General features: G+C 42.4%; 1 pseudogene; it reads left to right on the plus strand.

Annotated features, from left to right (window-relative positions):
• The window catches only part of LOC124264597, a 28,340-nt pseudogene extending 17,366 nt beyond the window's left edge, over window positions 1-10,974 (plus strand).
• The last annotated feature ends 1,277 nt before the right edge of the window (window positions 10,975-12,251 follow it).

Consider the following 12,251-nt stretch of genomic DNA (forward strand, 5'->3'; position numbering starts at 1 on the left):
AATTTACTTTGGAAGACAACTATTGAACTCTTCCAACTGAGTCGAATTTGCTCTTTGGGCACACCAACCAATGAATGAATGGAATGATAAAACAACAAATGTTATAAGCATAATATTCTGATGTGGGCTGTGCACCTCCCCAGTTTGTTGGGGGATTGTTTGTATCATTGGGAATAGTTCACCACAATCAGCTCCACAGTCAGGAGAAACTGGCTGTCCAGAGGTGTGCCTCAAGGCGCTGGTTGTTGCTTTAGTATTTAAGACGTGGTTCCAAAGCCTGCAAGCTTGGTTTGTTTGGTTTATGTATTGAAGGGAGATATCCTAATTACGGGCTGGAAGCCCATCCTCGCTAATGCAGTGGTTACGAACTGCATATAAATACATAGCAGAGGAACAGGTGTTTCCGCTTCGATATGGCTTGGATGGTTAACTTTATAGAGAACATAGCAAACGCTTGGTAGATGGTCTTGTTTACTTCAATGAGCTTTTTGATATGTTGTGTAAAGTTTTTAACATTTATTGTGACCGTATACTCAGAGAGCTAGTGCCTTCAGAGCTTGTGTGTAGGTGTTGCAGGCACAGCCTCTAATGGCTGCATTAGGTTACAGTAGATGTGAGGGTTAGTGTCTGCTCTGTAATCCAGTATCTTTCTTGCTGTGTTTCAGGGAAGGGAACGTGGACGTGAAGGCGTCAATGAAGGCCTTACACCTCAGTGCAGGAGCTGAGAGGGTCATCGACACAGGCATCCACTTCCACCCAGCACTGAAAGGCACACCCAGGTAGGAATGGTAGAGACAGACTAGATGTAGGTGAACTCACACTAGAAGGGGGTAAAACTAGATGTAGATGACATTGGTAGGTTTTGGTTGTAGATGACATTGGTAGAGATTAATTGTAGATGACATTGGTAGAGATTAGTTGTAGATGACATTGGTAGAGATTAGTTGTAGATGACATTGGTAGAGATTAGTTGTAGATGACATTGGTAGAGATTAATGGTAGAGATCAGTTGTAGATGACATTGGTAGAGATTGGTTGTAGATGACATTGGTAGAGATTAGTTGTAGCTGAATGACAGCAATAGAGCCTTTATGTAGCTGAAGCATGTTTCAGGCTCTTGGTAGGTCACCATGGTATTGACTAGATATAGGGGAGGTCTGCAGGGCTAGATACAGTGGCCTTGTCTATTTTGGCATTACAAATTTTGTTCTAAAAGATCCTTTTGATCTGATTTTTAAAGTGATCCATCCTTTTATATTTAGTCATATCTTTATAAGTGTACAAGCATATAGATGACATTTGAGTCATGTTCTATCTGCCATGTCACTGTAACATGTTAAGAACATTTCCTGAAAGTGTTGATTCTTAGTAACACAAGTTTATAACTCTGATGTGTCAGATGTTTAGAAGTTCTGATCTACCCGAGAGAGCTGTTATGGGTTTAACCACCCTGTGTTTGTGTATTTACACCAGGACTATAGACAAGGCCGTGGAAGAGTCTGGCCAGAGCAGCGAGAACTTGATACAACAGTCAGACTCCCTGCAGGGTGACATCAGTGAAAAACGGCGTAGTAAAAGTGCCGAGCTGCTGAAGAAAGAACTTGAAAAACATGGCCGTGTGGGATCACGGGAATATCTGGCCAAAGTGAACATGGCGATGGGTATATTGTATGCTCGGCACTTCCTGACTGGACTGCTTGCCTGTTGGCCAGAATATGGTCATGTGATCAATGCTTCACTTCTGGGATGTAAGGAGGTGCAACAGATACCCTGTGTACTGGATCTCTTGTATAAGACAGACAATCACAACTGTTTTAAGAAAGTGAGTTTGATAATTAGTCAGTCATTAATTCCTTTATGAATGAGCCTACATTCTTCGACTGGAAGTATGGTCATGCAATCCCCAGCTGGTTCATTTGTTTTACGTGTATGTTCAACAGTTTGAGGGTGTGCCATGAAAGAGTGACACCTCAAAAAGGGGGGTCTTGCCAAGAACTGTAGAACTATATTGGAGGCAAGCTTGAAAACATGACACAGCTCCAGGTGCCTGGAGTCCTGTTAGTGTGTTACCTGCCAAACATATCCCATATATCATACCAGGCAGGTGTACTGATAGTGTGATACCTGGCAGGTGTACTGATAGTGTGATACCTGGCAGGTGTACTGATAGTGTGATGCCTGCCAGGTGTACTGATAGTGTGATACCTGGCAGGTGTACTGATAGTATGATACCTGGCAGGTGTACTGATAGTGTGATACCTGGCAGGTGTACTGATAGTGTGATACCTGGCAGGTGTACTGGTAGTGTGATAGCTGGCAGGTGTACTGATAGTGTGATACCTGGCAGGTGTACTGATAGTGTGATACCTGGCAGGTGTACTGATAGTGTGATACCTGGCAGGTGTACTGATAGTATGATACCTGGCAGGTGTACTGATAGTGTGATACCTGGCAGGTGTACTGATAGTCTGATACCTGGCAGGTGTACTGATAGTGTGATACCTGGCAGGTGTACTGATAGTGTGATACCTGGCAGGTGTACTGATAGTGTGATACCTGGCAGGTGTACTGATAGTGTGATACCTGCCAGGTGTACTGATAGTGTGATACCTGGCAGGTGTACTGATAATGTGATACCTGGCAGGTGTACTGATAGTGTGATACCTGGCAGGTGTACTGATAGTGTGATACCTACCAGGTGTACTGATAGTGTGATACCTGGCAGGTGTACTGATAGTGTGATACCTGGCAGGTGTACTGATAGTGTGATACCTGGCAGGTGTACTGATAGTGTGATGCCTGGCAGGTGTACTGATAATGTGATACCTGGCAGGTGTACTGATAGTGTGATACCTGGCAGGTGTACTGATAGTGTGATACCTGATACCTGGCAGGTGTACTGATAGTGTGATACCTGGCAGGTGTACTGATAGTGTGATACCTGGCAGGTGTACTGATAGTGTGATGCCTGCCAGGTGTACTGATAGTGTGATACCTGGCAGGTGTACTGATAGTGTGATACCTGGCAGGTGTACTGATAGTGTGATACCTGGCAGGTGTACTGATAGTGTGATACCTACCAGGTGTACTGATAGTGTGATACCTGGCAGGTGTACTGATAGTGTGATACCTGGCAGGTGTACTGATAGTGTGATGCCTGGCAGGTGTACTGATAGTGTGATATCTGGCAGGTGTACTGATAGTGTGATACCTGGCAGGTGTACTGATAGTGTGATACCTGCCAGGTGTACTGATAGTGTGACACCTATTAGGTGTACTACTAGTGTGATAGCTGGAAGGTGTGCTGCTAGTGTGATACCTGGCAGGTGTACTGATAGTGTGATACCTGCCAGGTGTACTGATAGTGTGATACCTGGAAGGTGTGCTGATAGTGTGATACCTGGCAGGTGTACTGATAGTGTGATAGCTGGCAGGTGTACTGATAGTGTGATACCTGGCAGGTGTACTGATAGTGTGATACCTACCAGGTGTACTGCTGTTGTGATACCTGACAGGTGTACTGATAGTGTGATAGCTGGCAGGTGTCCTGATAGTGTGATGCCTGGCAGGTGTACTGATATTTGATACCTGCCAGGTGTACGGATAGTGTGACACCTATTAGGTGTACTAATAGTGTGATTCCAGGCAGGTGTACTGATAGTGTGATAGCTGGAAGGTGTGCTGCTAGTGTGATACCTGGCAGGTGTACTGATAGTGTGATACCTGCCAGGTGTACTGATAGTGTGATACCTGGCAGGTGTCCTGATAGTGTGATGCCTGCCAGGTGTACTGATAGTGTGATACCTGCCAGGTGTACTGATAGTGTGACACCTATTAGGTGTACTACTAGTGTGATTCCAGGCAGGTGTACTGATAGTGTGATACCTGCCAGGTGTACTGATAGTGTGATAGCTGGAAGGTGTGCTGCTAGTGTGATTCCAGGCAGGTGTGCTGATAGTGTGATACCTGGCAGGTGTACTGATAGTGTGATACCTGGCAGGTGTACTATTAGTGTGATAGCTGGAAGGTGTGCTGATAGTGTGATACTTGCCAGGTGTACTGATAGTGTGATACCTTTTAGGTGTACTACTAGTGTGATTCCAGGCAGGTGTACTGAAAGTGTGATACCTGCCAGGTGTACTGATGGTGTGATACCTTTTAGGTGTACTACTAGTGTGATAGCTGGAAGGTGTGCTGCTAGTGTGATTCCAGGCAGGTGTACTGATAGTGTGATACCTGCCAGGTGTACTGATAGTGTGATACCTGCCAGGTGTACTGATAGTGTGATAGCTGGAAGGTGTGCTGCTAGTGTGATTCCAGGCAGGTGTGCTGATAGTGTGATACCTGGCAGGTGTACTGATTGTGTGATACCTGGCAGGTGTACTACTAGTGTGATAGCTGGAAGGTGTGCTGCTAGTGTGATTCCAGGCAGGTGTGCTGATAGTGTGATACCTGGCAGGTGTACTGATTGTGTGATACCTGGCAGGTGTACTGATAGTGTGATAGCTGGAAGGTGTGCTGCTAGTGTGATAGCTGGAAGGTGTGCTGCTAGTGTGATTCCAGGCAGGTGTGCTGATAGTGTGATACCTGCCAGGTGTACTGATTGTGTGATACCTGACAGGTGTACTACTAGTGTGATAGCTGGAAGGTGTGCTGCTAGTGTGTTTCCAGGCAGGTGTGCTGATAGTGTGATACCTGGCAGGTGTACTGATTGTGTGATACCTGGCAGGTGTACTACTAGTGTGATAGCTGGAAGTGATAGCTGGAAGGTGTGCTGATAGTGTGATAGCTGGAAGGTGTGCTGATAGTGTGATACCTTTTAGGTGTACTACTACTGTGATAGCTGGAAGGTGTACTACTAGTGTGATACCTACCAGGTTTACTGCAAGGGTGTTATCCTCCCAAGTGTACTGAAAGTGTCAAACCTACTAGGTGTACAGCTTATTTTTTATACCTCCCAGGTGTACCCAAAATGTCATATCTATTAGGTGTACTGCCAGTGTGATATCTGCAAGGTTTACTGCTTGTGTTATTCCTATCAGGGTTTTGTAATACTGATCACGTGTACTGCTTTTGTCATAACTGCAAGGTTAACTGCAAGCATCATACCTGCCAGGTACACTCCTGCATGATGTACAGGTAGTGTCACAGCATCCTGTGTTGTAGGTGGTACAGAAGGTCATACAACACTGTGATAAGTCCAGCTTGGTTCCAATCGCATACACAGCATGTCAATTCATGGAGGAGGTGACGTTGTCGGCGGTGTCGCGAGAGTCAGACCACAGCTACAAGCTGGAAAATAAGGAGGAGATGATCCCTCTTCCTGGAGCTTCCTTCCTCACCATTACCTTTGACAGCAAGTGAGTTTGATGACAACAGGTGTCTGTATATATTCAAGATAATTCACTTTTATACAACTTCTATCAAGAGAGCCTTGAAGAGTGACTTAAGAGTTCGAGGTGATATAGGTGGATATACGCCAGTGCTGCAATCATCACCTCTTATGTCCGCAGATGTGCAACCAAAGAAGACTGCAGTGAGTTGACGTTCAGCACCAACGAATCATTGACGAAAGACGTTCATTCATTCTCCGGGACAACCAAGTCCAAGTGGAGCAGCTTCCAAGTCCCAGGTTGGTTTTGTCTCCGCAACTTATTACAGGCTAATACAATATAGCATCAACTCCTTTAATTGCATGTTTGTATCCTCTTAGCAACTACAGAACAAGACCTCAGTAAATTACTTATACTCTCATTTGGATGAAACAGGCTCCGTTTCATTGTGATCAGATGTCTCCTCTGGTATGATCCCTCTCTTGGTGAAGATCTATAGACACCTCTATAAGAGATAATTTCAGGTGTAGGTTCATATCTGCAGATCAGGGTTGAGGTTTCTAAAAATTCTTGATCTGAAATTAGCAAAGAGTTCATATGATCAGATTTGATTTATGCGTCTTGAAAATGTGTCAGGGAAGTTCCGAATGTAAATTAATATCTGTAATAAATATGTTTTAGTATACCCTGTCCTTTCTGAGCACCATTGCATCTACTCTCAAAAGCATGTATTTTTGTTGTGTGTTTTCTTTTGCTGATTGAAGTTTCTGACTAGGTATGAAATGAAGCTGAGTTGTTTCAGAAAACTGACATATGACAGGCTGAAGAACATTCGCTTCCTTCATTTTGTTTGGTGGGTCAGTGCTTGCTCAGTTCTCCCTGTAGTAGAGCTTATGCTGGTCTTATGCTGGTACCGCCTCCGTGGTGTAGTGGTTAGAGCTTCCACCTGAGCGGAAGGTCACGGGTTCGATCCCCGACCACATCATACCAAAAAGACGTTAAAATATGGTACTTGTTGGTCCCTGCCTGGCGCTCGGCATTAATGGGTACAACAAGGACTGGTCATCTCGGAGTCAGTATAATGTGTCTGAGTGGGGTATTCATGCTTCACTGCGGCATGGTATCTCAGTGGGCTAGCACTATAAAACCAGCTTCAGTCTGGGCTAGTACAAGCAGCTGCACATACACATACACACGCATGCACGTCGTCATATGAGCGAAATATTCTCAAGCATGACGTAAAACCCAATTTCACCTCACCTCATCTTATACTGGCCTTATGCTGGTTTTATACTGGCCTTATGCTGGTTTTATACTGGTCTTATGCTGGTTTTATACTGGTTTTATGGTCTTATGCTGGTTTTTATGGCCTTATGGCCTTATACTGGTCTTATGTTGGTTTTATACTGGTCTTATGCTGGTTTTATACTGGTCTTATGCTGGTTTTATACTGGCCTTATGGCCTTATACTGGTCTTATGTTGGTTTTATACTGGTCTTATGCTGGTTTTATACTGGCCTTATGGCCTTATACTGGTCTTATGGCCTTATACTGGTTTTATGCTGGTTTTATACTGGTCTTATACTGGTGGTAGTAATGTAAGTGTGTGTATGTTACAGGAGATACTGTGTACTACAAGTTCACCTGCAGTAGTGACGATGGGCCTCCGGAACTGTGGGGGTACAAGTTCACAGTAACTGCAGGGACCAGGGACAGCTTCGAAACAGGACACACCATCCTAGAGTCTGTCCTCTCTTCCGATGTTGCCTTGTGAGTTGTCTGCCCATGCTGCATAAAACATGCTCATGATGATGATGATGATGATGATGATGATGATGAAAGATCTATGTAAGAAATTATCCTCGCTATACAAGTCAGTACATGAACACTGTTTGTTCACCGCGATGTCAAAATACTGTGTCATATTTTGTCATAAGGGGCAAAAGAAGCAATGAAAATGGTTGTCAACAAACCTGTTGCTGTAGAACAGGTTTTGTTTGTTTGTTATATAAACCACACTCGGCAATATTCCAGCTACATCATGGTGGTCTGTAAATAATCAAGTCAGGACCAGTGATCAACAGCATGAGCATTAATCTACACAATTGGGATATGATGACAAGTTGCATAAATCAATGTTCATGCTGTTGTCTACTGGACTGTCTGGAGAACAGGTCGGAACTTGACAATGGGATGTTCCTTAACTTCTTGTTAGGATCCGTTGTGTGAAGCCCATCTCTGGTGTCCCCCGCCGTGATGTTGCTGGAATATTGCTTAAAGCGGCGTAAAACCAAACTCAGTCAGTCAGTCAGTCTTGTTAGGAGGAAGTTGTGCTAAACTACTAAACTAAGCCTGGGCCTAGATTTTTGAAGCGCTCTTAGCGCTAAGATAGTCGTAAGTGCCATACATTAACATTAACTTACGACTATCTTAGCGCTAAGAGAGCTTCGAAAAGCTAGGCCCAGGAGTATATAAACACGGGTGCAATGATTGAATGTTGTGTCCTCATGTCCATATCAAGGTGTCTGCCTCTGTGTGACCTGTGGTCAAGTCTGGTGTATGTGGCCTGCAAGCAGACGGGCATCCAGAGGCTCAAGGCCATACAACTGTTGCTGAAGATCACACAGACGCAGTTCAAGTAAGTAGAGAAGATCAGGTGATTAGTCAACTGGATGTTCATCCACAGCACAACTGGTCTGAAGTGAAAGGAAGCTAATTATCATTATGACTAAACACTTCATGTCGATCAGCTTATTGTAAGATACGTACTGTTAGCAATTTGCACTGTCATGAACAATGAATGATTTCATTTCAGATATTCTCAACAGAGATGCAATAGGACGTCTTGTTGCTTAAAATAATGTTTTGATTAACATGAGAATTGCTAAATTCCCATTCAGAAAGCTGTTACACTCAATTCCACCATTATGGATAATATTGCTCCATCCTGTATCTGTGTTCAGGTGTAGACTGGGGACAGAGCAGAAGCCGTCTGTTGATCCCGGCCTACTGAAGCCTCTGTGGCTACTGTATACCAGTCTCACCAAAGATGATGCCGACCCTGGGAATGTCCTGCCACCAGTTGTCCGTGCTCTGTCTGAACTGTTCCTGCAAGTGGAAAACCTTGTCATGGTATGTACATAGGTCATTATTGAAATGGGAAACTGTTATTGTCATATTGATTACCATCTTTTCACTCTGTGCATCATCAGATTTACAGGTGTGGCTTTTTGTATTCTGAATTTCTACAACAGCTGTTCTCCATAGTATACCTAGTTTATGTGTTTATGTTGATACCAGTGCAATCCTTGTGTTTAGGAGTGGGACATGCATGTAGAGTACTTGGTGGCAGTGCAGGACATAGAGGAGATCCGCAAGGTGGTTGGACAGGTGAGTCAAAGGATCCATGTGGCATCTTACACTGTACTCTGACATTGTCAGGTGCGTAGCAAGCCAATTATTTCATGTAAGCCCGATATGTTGCAAAGCTTTACATTTAGACAGTATCAAGTGCTTTCCCTTCTTGACAACAATCCAGTGTAAGCCGGGCTTTTTTTCATAATGGTAGCTACGCCCCTGGTTGTAGTGTGTGAAATAATGGCAGGAGTTTTAACAGTCAATGCAGTCATTGCAAGCGCTGAGATATAGGGGCAACAGTTGTAATCCTCAATGCAATGATTGCAACTACTGAGATAAAACGTTAATGGGTTCAATAAGGACTGGTCGGCTATAATGTGTCTGAGTGTGGTATTCATGCTTAACTGCGGGCATGGTATCTCAGTGAGCTGGCACTATAAAACCAGCTTAAGTCTGGGCTAGTACAAGCAGCCACACATACACATGCATGCACATTGTCATATAAGCGAAATGTTCTCAAGTACAACGTCTCACCTCACCTGAGATAAACAAGTTCTTCTTCTCATATTGCTTACACTACTGTAATAATTGTGAAACATTCATGTAACAAGAATCGGACTGAAGTCCGTTCGAGATGTAAAGCTGTCGCACTGTTTATCAGCTGCTCTGAAAGTGATGTGTGACATGTGTAGTATGGAAGCAGGGTCTACTCTTACTGTGGATAGTAACTGGCTGGATTCTGCTTCTCTCTTCCCCCCAGGGCCTCATCAACATTGCAGCCATCGGCCATATGATCACATACAAGAACTCTGCTACAGAACTGGCGTTGGCTGTTAAGAAAAGAAGCACAACAACTCAAGGGTCTCAAGAAAAATAGCTCTGTCAGCTTTTAGGATATGTACAGTAATGTCAAATTTCATGTACAAATGCATGAATTATGTACAATATGTATTTTAATTTGTAATATAATTTGTACATTTCTAACAGCTGTTTTATGTTTTCAGCTTTGAGCCAATATTTTGTCAACAGTCTGAACTTTTGTGATGATGTTGTAAATTGTCTGTGATTCTTGCCATAATTACATCCTGACTGACTGAATAGCTGGAACCAATGGAAGAGAATCTTTGTTTTGAAGAGTAAGGGGTTTTTTGTACTGCAGGTTGACATGTTCAGGTTATCTTTTTTGTAACTAAACCAATTGTCTACCTGTTTTTGTCAGCCGGTAACCTGTCTGCCTTGCTGGTACCAGTAGAAACTGACTTGTTGCCCTACACAATTCTACAGTGATATAGCAGGTGCGTCCACTTTAACTAACATAACAGACACTGATCACATGATGGCTCTGGTTATCCCTGGTTATCTGTGGTCTGTATTAGGAATATTCAACATGTTTAGGATAAAATGTGTGAAAATCTTTTTTATTTAATCTAACTGTTCAAATAAAAAAAGAAACAACTATGCCATGTTCACACATTATGATATAATAAAAATATAATAATAGTCCATTTATCAGTGGCATATCTCCATGCACAATGCATGCTCGCAGCGCCCAAACAGTCTTATTATTATTAATCAGATAACCCAATATTGACCCCTATTGGTTAGATATCACTAAAAGTATTTTGTATGTTTGAGCCACTTGGGGATGAACTGTTTATCTGTTAGATAATTCAATACAGCAGAGCTTTATTGTATCGAACTACCTGGAAAAAAAGTTTTATTTATTCAGGGTTTGAGACAGCCAACAAAGTGAATTCGAGATTATTACCAGACACAAGGCTAGATATGTTATGTTAATATCTATCGTTAGTGTGCAGATTACCTATCTCATCAATAACAGTTTATATTCTGAGACATTTCACTGGGGATGTTTCATTGATCTGGCGGCATGATTAACAGAACACTGTGTCACTCATGTTTGCAGGAATAAATCTTTGGTCCATTTTACTAGTTAACCCTTTGTCGTTGATGATGTGACTTTTATTGAGCCACAACGTATTGTGAACACCCCTGTAAATGGCAGTAAAGGTTTTGCAGTGTTTAGATAATTAATCCACCTAGTTGACATGCTGACATTGTGGTCCGTGTTTTCACGTCTAAAGTCTGCAGTTGTAAGTACATTGTATATTTCCTGATGTATATTTATCATGGTTTCACAGGATCTCAGACTGGACTTGATTCGTCACCTGTTTTTATCCCCCCGGCATGTAATGCCGTAATCATTTTGTTTCCAAAGCATAACTAAAAAAACGTTCAATATTTTTCAACAAAAATTGGTAGATATATCAAACAGAACCTTAAGTGGTGCCTTTTGCTATTTGCAGATTTTTGGCATTTTTATTTTTCCCGGTTTCCATGGAAACGATTCGGACTTAGTCTCAAAAGGGAGGGGTGGGTTGCGTTTCCGGAGCATAACTCAAGAACCGCTCAATATTTTTCAGCAGAACTTGGCAGATATATGAGACAGATCTTGAAGTGGTACCTTTTGCTACTTACAGATTTTTGTCATTTTTATTTTTCTCGGTTTCCATGGAAACGATTCAGACTTAGTCTCAAAAGGGAGGGGTAGGTTTTGTTTCCGGAGCTCAACTCGAAAACTTCTTAATATCTTTCAGCACAACTTGGCAGATATGTGAGGCAGATCTTGAAGTGGTGCCTTTTGCTATTTGCAGATTTTTGTCATTTATGTTTTTCATGATTTCCATGGAAAAGATTTGCACTTAGTTTAAAATCAATCTGGACTTTAAGTAACTGTCAGATGATTTGTTCATTTGAAGATGTGGGGGCCGGGGGGATATGTCATCTTCTGATGACTCTTGTTTATCCATGATATTGTTTGACAACTTAGGAGTTACAGAAAACCTTGGTTATGTGAGTGACTTGTTCGTTGGTTTGTTCGATGTACATACCCTCATCAGGAAGGGAGAGAGATGCTCCAGTTACTGTCAGGCACTGTGGCTACAATCCTGTCTCAAAAAGAGGATGATTATGTTAGTGTAAGATAGCATATCATGATTCTTCAGTTTTGTCCTTTTAAGGCACAATGTCACACATTTTCGACAATATTTTGGCTTATGTTTTATTGGGGGCATATGCACTCACTTTAGCTTCCTATTGATGAAAAAAAAAAGAAAGACTTATTACCCCATACGACTTGCCTGAAATTGATAATTGAAAATGAGGCAAACAGCTTCCAAAGAGATAACACTTGCCATACATGGAATAAACGATTGCTCCGTACATTGAAAACAGTCGCACCTGGTGTTGTCAGTGTTTGCCGAACTGGCCTCAATCACAAGTTGCGTTATAAGTTATTCGTAAAGATAGTACCAAGGGACATAGCTCTATAATGTTCGGCCGGAAGAGGATGCGAGAGTCGATTTAATGCAACGCTGCATTAATTCATTCAAACTTTTTAATAATTTAATATTGTAATCCCTTTTTTATTTTTATTTTTTTAATAAAGTATATGGTAGCTTCCCTGAGGGCTGATAGTTAGCATTATTAAGAGAAATGCATTATGTAGTTCAGTGAAATGTTGTGTGACATTGTGCCTTTAAG

Source organism: Haliotis rubra, unplaced genomic scaffold, assembly GCF_003918875.1.
Source record: "Haliotis rubra isolate DU_JTF1 unplaced genomic scaffold, ASM391887v1 Scf931, whole genome shotgun sequence".
NCBI classification, from domain to species: Eukaryota; Metazoa; Mollusca; class Gastropoda; order Lepetellida; family Haliotidae; genus Haliotis; species Haliotis rubra.